This window comes from Branchiostoma floridae, chromosome 5, assembly GCF_000003815.2.
Source record: "Branchiostoma floridae strain S238N-H82 chromosome 5, Bfl_VNyyK, whole genome shotgun sequence".
Taxonomy (NCBI): domain Eukaryota; kingdom Metazoa; phylum Chordata; class Leptocardii; order Amphioxiformes; family Branchiostomatidae; genus Branchiostoma; species Branchiostoma floridae.
In genome coordinates, this window is record NC_049983.1 from 4,553,345 (window position 1) to 4,560,352 (window position 7,008).

Sequence of the window (7,008 nt, forward strand, 5' to 3'; positions counted from 1 at the left end):
TAAACGGTTTCAGATGAAAAAAAAACATAACTCCGATGTATGACGTTATTTTCTCATCAAGTATAAATTCTTCATTTTGTGGATCCAAAGTGGCAAAATCATAATTTGCTGAAACACGTCGGAACAGTGTTGTAAGTACACATTCAACCCACGCTAATCTAGTTAACTTTTTACATAAACGATCTGAAAAGCATTTGCTTCGTCTGAAATTCCCTCTATTACATATACACGTAGAACCACTCACAACACTATCAAAGAAACACACCACAGCCCTCTTAGCGCTTCAGAAGTCACATATATTATATTGCATTTCATATATTTACAAAGCCACAACAACAGGCAGTGTTATCTGAATTGCAGTACAAAATGTCCCTGGTTAAAATCTTGCGATTCTGCATTGATATTATATATAAGTTGAGGTTACGTCATAAAATACATCTCTTGTTAAAATTTGTGTTGAAAATATATTTCAGGTGCATTGTATACGTGTCACTTTGTACATCATGTTTATACTGATTGCAAATGTATCAAAGATAATTCAAACGTATGTACCGTTTAGTTACAATATAATGTATGTACCATTTTGTAAGACAAGTATTGCAATCAGTAGCGATATTCTGCGTATTTTTCTTTACATGCATTTTTGTGGTTTTGGAACATACAAAAATCAAATCAGTATCAAATCAACTCATCTGACAATGCATGATAAAATCATATATAAATAAATGAATAATAAGATAAATCAAATTATTTTCAAGCAGTGCTTACACCTTTTGTGAATAAGGCTTAAGTTCAATTTTCTGGTATATACGTTTATAACTGTAGCCAAATCGTAGAACTTGACTTCCTTTGTGAGCGCATCAATGATGACACATTCGTACGTATGAGCATGAAATAACCACCTTGTTGAACATACAGTCTAGCGTCCACTATTGTGACACAAAATCCCCACAAAGTCTTCCGCAATCCTTTTCTGCAACAGTTCTGTCAGTAGAATCCAGTGGTCAGTCTGTAGCCCTTCTTAATCCTGGAAGTCAGCAGTGCCAGAGGGAAAGAAGCAGGGTTGTGAGGAACAGTGACGTCATCTCCCTCAGCTGCAGGTGACTTGTAGCTCTTTCCCTGACAAGGCGCAGCGGCCATGTTGCTGATTAATGCCTTGCCAAACATGCCATTGAGTTCACATCTCTGCAGTACATTATTCTGTATGGAGTGGAAGTGTTCTTTTGCAGCTGATTCTTCAAGCGCAATTTCCAGTCCGCGTGGCCCATCTCTCACAACATCTGGTGCAGTCCAGACCTGCTGTGGTACTTTCCTCTCGATCAGTACTTCCAGTCCACGAGGCTCGTCAAGTGCAGTAAAGTCAAGGTGGCTCATATTCTGCTGAAACTCTCGGTAGTTGTGAGGCTTCTCCTGTTCCCTACATGGTGCTACTGTAGGAGCAGGCTTCATGTCTCCACCACCGACGTCGACAGTTGACAGGGACTCCAAAGACGCCCTTAGCCTGATGGAGGGACTCTGCCTCAAGACCATTGCATCATGATTCAGCTTGGAATGTGCTCCACGTGGTGAGCTGGCCTGTTCTGGAGTTGATGCTGACTGCGAAGTCTCATGGTAGAAATCTCCTAGTCCACGCTCCTTTACTTCCGTTGGAGAAGCTGATCTGCGTTGAGACAGAAGGAACTGTTCTATGAAGGAGTTAAGCGGTATTGGGTGCATCAGGAAGTGTGCCGGGTCAACAGAGGAGTGTTGATGATCTCCGTGCTCCACAGGACTCCGTAGAAAGCTCTGTACACCGCAAAAGCGTGGTACCTCTATATCAGGAAGAAGTGGTGGTTCTTTTATGTTTGAATCCCCTGACGCCTGGCTGGGATTGTAGAAACCCCGTGAGATGCAGAGGGTAGGCCATTCTTCCAATGTTTCCTTGAGTTGGTCAGCATCTTGCGGAATGCAACCGTTAAAGACAAGCGTAGGCGCAACAGCCACAGGTCCATTCTTTGCTCCATTGTGCTGGTCAGCGTCTAGCAGAGGGCAGCCATTACGGTTAAGCTTGGGCAGAGCGGCTGCAGACTTCTTTTTCTTTGCTCCGTTGTGCTGGTCATCGTCTAGCAAAGGGCAACCATTGAGCAGCAGTGTGGGCAGAGCGGCTGCAGGTTCCTCCTTCGCTTGGTTGTGCTGGTCATCGTCTAGCAGCAGAGGGCAACCATTGAGCAGCAGTGTGGGCAGAGCGGGTGCAGGTTCCTCCTTCGCTTGGTTGTCCTGGTCATCGTCTAGCAGCAGAGGGCAACCATTGAGCAGCAGTGTGGGGAGAGCGGCTGCATGTTCCTCCTTCGCTTGGTTGTGCTGGTCATCGTCTAGCAGCAGAGGGCAACCATTTAGCAGCGGCGTGGGCAGAGCGGCTGCAGGTTCCTTCTTCTCTGCTTGGTTGTGCTGGTCATCGTCTAGCAACAGAGGACAACCATTGAGCAGCAGTGTGGGTAGAGCGGATGCAGGTTCCTTCTTCTCTGCTTGGTTGTGCTGGTCATCGTCTAGCAGAGGGCAACCATTGAGCAGCAGCGTGGGCAGAGCGGCTGCAGGTTCCTTCTTTTCTTGGTTGTGCTGGTCATCATCTAGCAGAGGGCAACCATTGAGCAGCAGCGTGGGTAGAGTGGCTTCAGGTTCCTTCTTTTCCTGGTTGTGCTGGTCATCATCTAGCAGAGGGCAACCATTGACGAGCAGCGTGGGTAGAGTGGCTGCAGGTTCCTTCTTTTCCTGGTTGTGCTGGTCATCATCTAGCAGAGGGCAACCATTGAGCAGCAGCGTGGGTAGAGTGGCTGCAGGTTCCTTCTTTTCTTGGTTGTGCTGGTCATCATCTAGCAGAGAGCAACCATTGAGCAGCAGCGTGGGTAGAGTGGCTGCAGGTGCCTTCTTTTCTTGGTTGTGCTGGTCATCATCTAGCTGAGGGCAATCATTGACGAGCAGCGTGGGTAGAGTTGCTGCAGGTTCCTTCTTTTCTTGGTTGTGCTGGTCATCATCTAGCTGAGGGCAACCATTGAGCAGCAGCGTGGGCAGAGCGGCTGCAGGTTCCTTCTTTTCTTGGTTGTGCTGGTCATCATCTAGCAGAGGGCAACCATTGAGCAGCAGCGTGGGTAGAGTGGCTGCAGGTTCCTTCTTTTCTTGGTTGTGCTGGTCATCATCTAGCTGAGGGCAACCATTGAGCAGCAGCGTGGGTAGAGTGGCTTCAGGTTCCTTCTTTTCCTGGTTGTGCTGGTCATCATCTAGCAGAGGGCAACCATTGACGAGCAGCGTGGGTAGAGTGGCTGCAGGTTCCTTCTCTTCTTGGTTGTGCTGGTCAGCGTCTAGCAGAGGGCAACCATTGACGAGCAGCGTGGACACATTTCTATTTGTTACCTGCTCGACAGCTGTCTCGTTTGCACACTGTGGTGAAGGGTTGTATTCTGATGACTTCACTTTGATGTCTTTGAGTACTTTTCCCTAAAAAAGCGATCACAGCGCGATCGTCAGCACCATAGATAGGGAAAGTTTAAAAAGTATTTATTTGTTAACGTTATTAACACTTCTTTGTTAATATCATTTGCACTCCCTATTGATACTTGTGCTATTGTTATTGTAATGTTTTGTTAAGAATTGATTCAAAATAGATAAGAGTTAAATTCAGGACAATTTAAACATTGAGGGTCTTAAAACCCATTGTACAATAAACTTGTTTTAGTGTAGAGTGCATAAAATTGTAACTTACATTTACCTGCGGCCCAATCTGCTGAGTTAGGTCCTGTAATGATGTAAAACAGAAAGATGTATTTATTGTACAGAACCGTGCATCTTAGCAAGTATGGTAGTAGTGTCATATTGAATTTATGCACAGAATCCGGTATAATAGCATAAAACAGACAATTTTAACTTTTTTTCTTTTCATTCTCAATATAACAGAGTAAGATATTTCATTGCATAACATGACTTATATTTTCAACAGGAAAATCCCAAACAAAATCTGTACCCACCTGTTTCAGCTGTTTTACGAACCCCTTGTTTACCTCCATCTACGAATAGATGACAAAATACTTGTAGTTTGTATTGTATTAATCTGAATTAATAAAGAGTGTCTGATTGTGTTTACTTTTTCTACTGCATATGGAATATATTCCAAAACCAGGATTATAAACCAACATTAGCATCTACTAGTATTTTCATTACTATTGTTCCTAATTTGGTGTGCCGACTCTGCAACCAGGGGCGTAAATGCTGGGAGGTTACAGGTGGCATCACAAGGATGTGCAATGGTAGCGAGGACAGCAGGCCCTAGTGAACTTTATTTTTTTTCTTGTTTTTTTCTTTCTTTCTTTTTGCTTTTGGACAGACGATGACAATGCGGCACTGCAAGATTTTTTAAACTTATATCAACAGTGCCACATACAGTCTTTTACCTCCCCGACCAAAGTCAGGTACCCATTTTTACACCTGGGTGAAGTGAGGAAGGTTGTGTAAAGTGCCTCCCAGGGGCACAACGTCAAGCACGTGTCCTGATTGACCCAACATCAATTATGCAGGACAAACAGCCGCTCTGACCACGCTGCTGCTCAATGGTTGCCCTCTGCTGCTAGACGATGACCAGGACAACCAAGCAGGGCAATGACCCTAATTGACGCAGGCGCAGAAGGCCCAAAACGAGTCCATACAGTATTTTAGCCTATTTTCGACTTTTAGCAGGAAAATGTAAGTACATTTCATATTGGTGAGACAGTGTAGGTTGCAGATGTTCAGATTCGGCCAAAAAAACTAGGTTTTAGTCCATCTTTTCGGCCTGTGCTGACCCCTAATTTGAAGTGCTGAGTCCCAAAAATGACGTCATGAAAAAGCAAGATGGCGGCAGGTTTGACCGGTGGAATAGTTGCACTGGTCAGAAAGTTTAAATATTAGACTTTTGGACACTTGAGGTAGCGGGCTGCTGTGTGGGGTGAGTTCTTATGACCTGGAATGTTCACGGATGAGATTATGACACCCTGAACTTGCTAACTTTTACATTATCGCCTATGTAGATTTGTATTAGTGGTAACTGCTCAGCAAAGAAGAAGGAACCTGCAGCCGTTCCGCCCACACTGCTGCTCAATGGTTGCCCTCTGCTGCTAGACGATGACCAGGACAACCAAGCAAAGAAGAAGGAACCTGCAGCCGCTCTACCCACACTGCTGCTCAATGGTTGCCCTCTGCTGCTAGACGATGACCAGCCCAACCAAGCAAAGAAGAAGGAACCTGCAGCCGCTCCGCCCACACTGCTGCTCAATGGTTGCCCTCTGCTGCTAGACGGTGACCAGGACAACCAAGCAAAGAAGAAGGAACCTGCAGCCGCTCTACCCACACTGCTGCTCAATGGTTGCCCTCTGCTGCTAGAAGATGACCAGGACAACCAAGCAAAGAAGAACTCAAGGAACCTGCAGCCGCTCTACCCACACTGCTGCTCAATGGTTGCCCTCTGCTGCTAGAAGATGACCAGGACAACCAAGCAAAGAAGAACTCAAGGAACCTGCAGCCGCTCCGCCCACACTGCTGCTCAATGGTTGCCCTCTACTGCTAGACGATGACCAGCACAACCAAGCAAAGAAGAACTCAAGGAACCTGCAGCCGCTCCGCCCACACTGTTGCTCAATGGTTGCCCTCTACTGCTAGACGATGACCAGGACAACCAAGCAAAGAAGAAGGAACCTGCAGCCGCTCCGCCCACGTCCATTTGAACTCAGGACCTATATTCCGAGCCGAACGCTCTACCATTTACGACGAACTTAAGTTGCGACTATTGAACTGTAAGGATGCGAACCGCTCACAACAGAAAGCACCCCTACTCTCTTAATAATTTGGATTCTCAAACATGCTTGATTCTATTATGATGTTCCTGTCTATATTAGCCTGTAACGTTGTGACTTTTTGCTCAAACATGGGACCGCCATTGAACATTTTATGATTTTATCTGAGGAACTAGAAAGGCCGACATTTGCTTGAGAGCAAATACAGCATATTTCAGCCATCTCCCTCATGAAACAATAGGCCTTGAGGTCGTTGACCCCTTTGGCCATTGGAAAATGACCAAAAAAATCCCAAATATATCATTTTAAAGTGTTCCGTGCCAAAAATTATACATGGGTTATTTGAATAGATATCTAGAGCACCCCTTTACCAATTTACGGGTCATTAGGTTGTAAATCGAGGGAACAGGAGCCAAAAATGTCCAAATTTTGTCAAAAAATGGCCATAAAATCGCAAAATTAAGCATTTTGTTGTACCGTATGGGAAAACTTTTATTGAATTTATGTGCACATAATTGAAGGGCACTTTTATACCAAATTTCAGATCATTTGGTTGTAAAACGAGGCTACAGGAGCCAAAAATGTCCTTTTTTGGTAAAAAAAATGGCCAAAAATCGCAAAATTAAGTATTTTGTTGTACTGTATGGGAAAACTTTTATTGAATTTATGTGCATATAATTGAAGGGCACTTTTATACCAAATTTCAGATTATTTGGTTGTAAAACGAGGCTACAGGAGCCAAAAATGTCCTTTTTTTGTAAAAAAAAATGGCCCAAAATCGCAATATTAAGCATTTTGTTGTACCGTATGCCAAAACTGTTATTGAATTTATGTGCACATAATTGAAGGGCACTTTTATACCAAATTTCACATCATTTGGTTGTAAAACGAGGCTACAGGAGCCAAAAATGTCCTTTTTTGGTCAAAAAATGGCCAAAATTAAGCATTTTATTGTACCGTATGCCAAAACTGTTATTGAATCTAGGTGAGCATATGATCAAGGCACCTCTGTACCAAATTTCATGTCATTCGGCTGTAATACCAGGGTACAGGAGCCCGAAATATACATAAAAAATGACAAAAACCTCAATAAAATCATTTTAAAGGCAGATATGAAAAAAATGAAAAAAACACCTGAGGGTACTGGCTTACTCTACCTTTGTGCCAAATTTCAAGTCAATCGGTTAAAAAATGGCGGAGTTGATTCGATTTG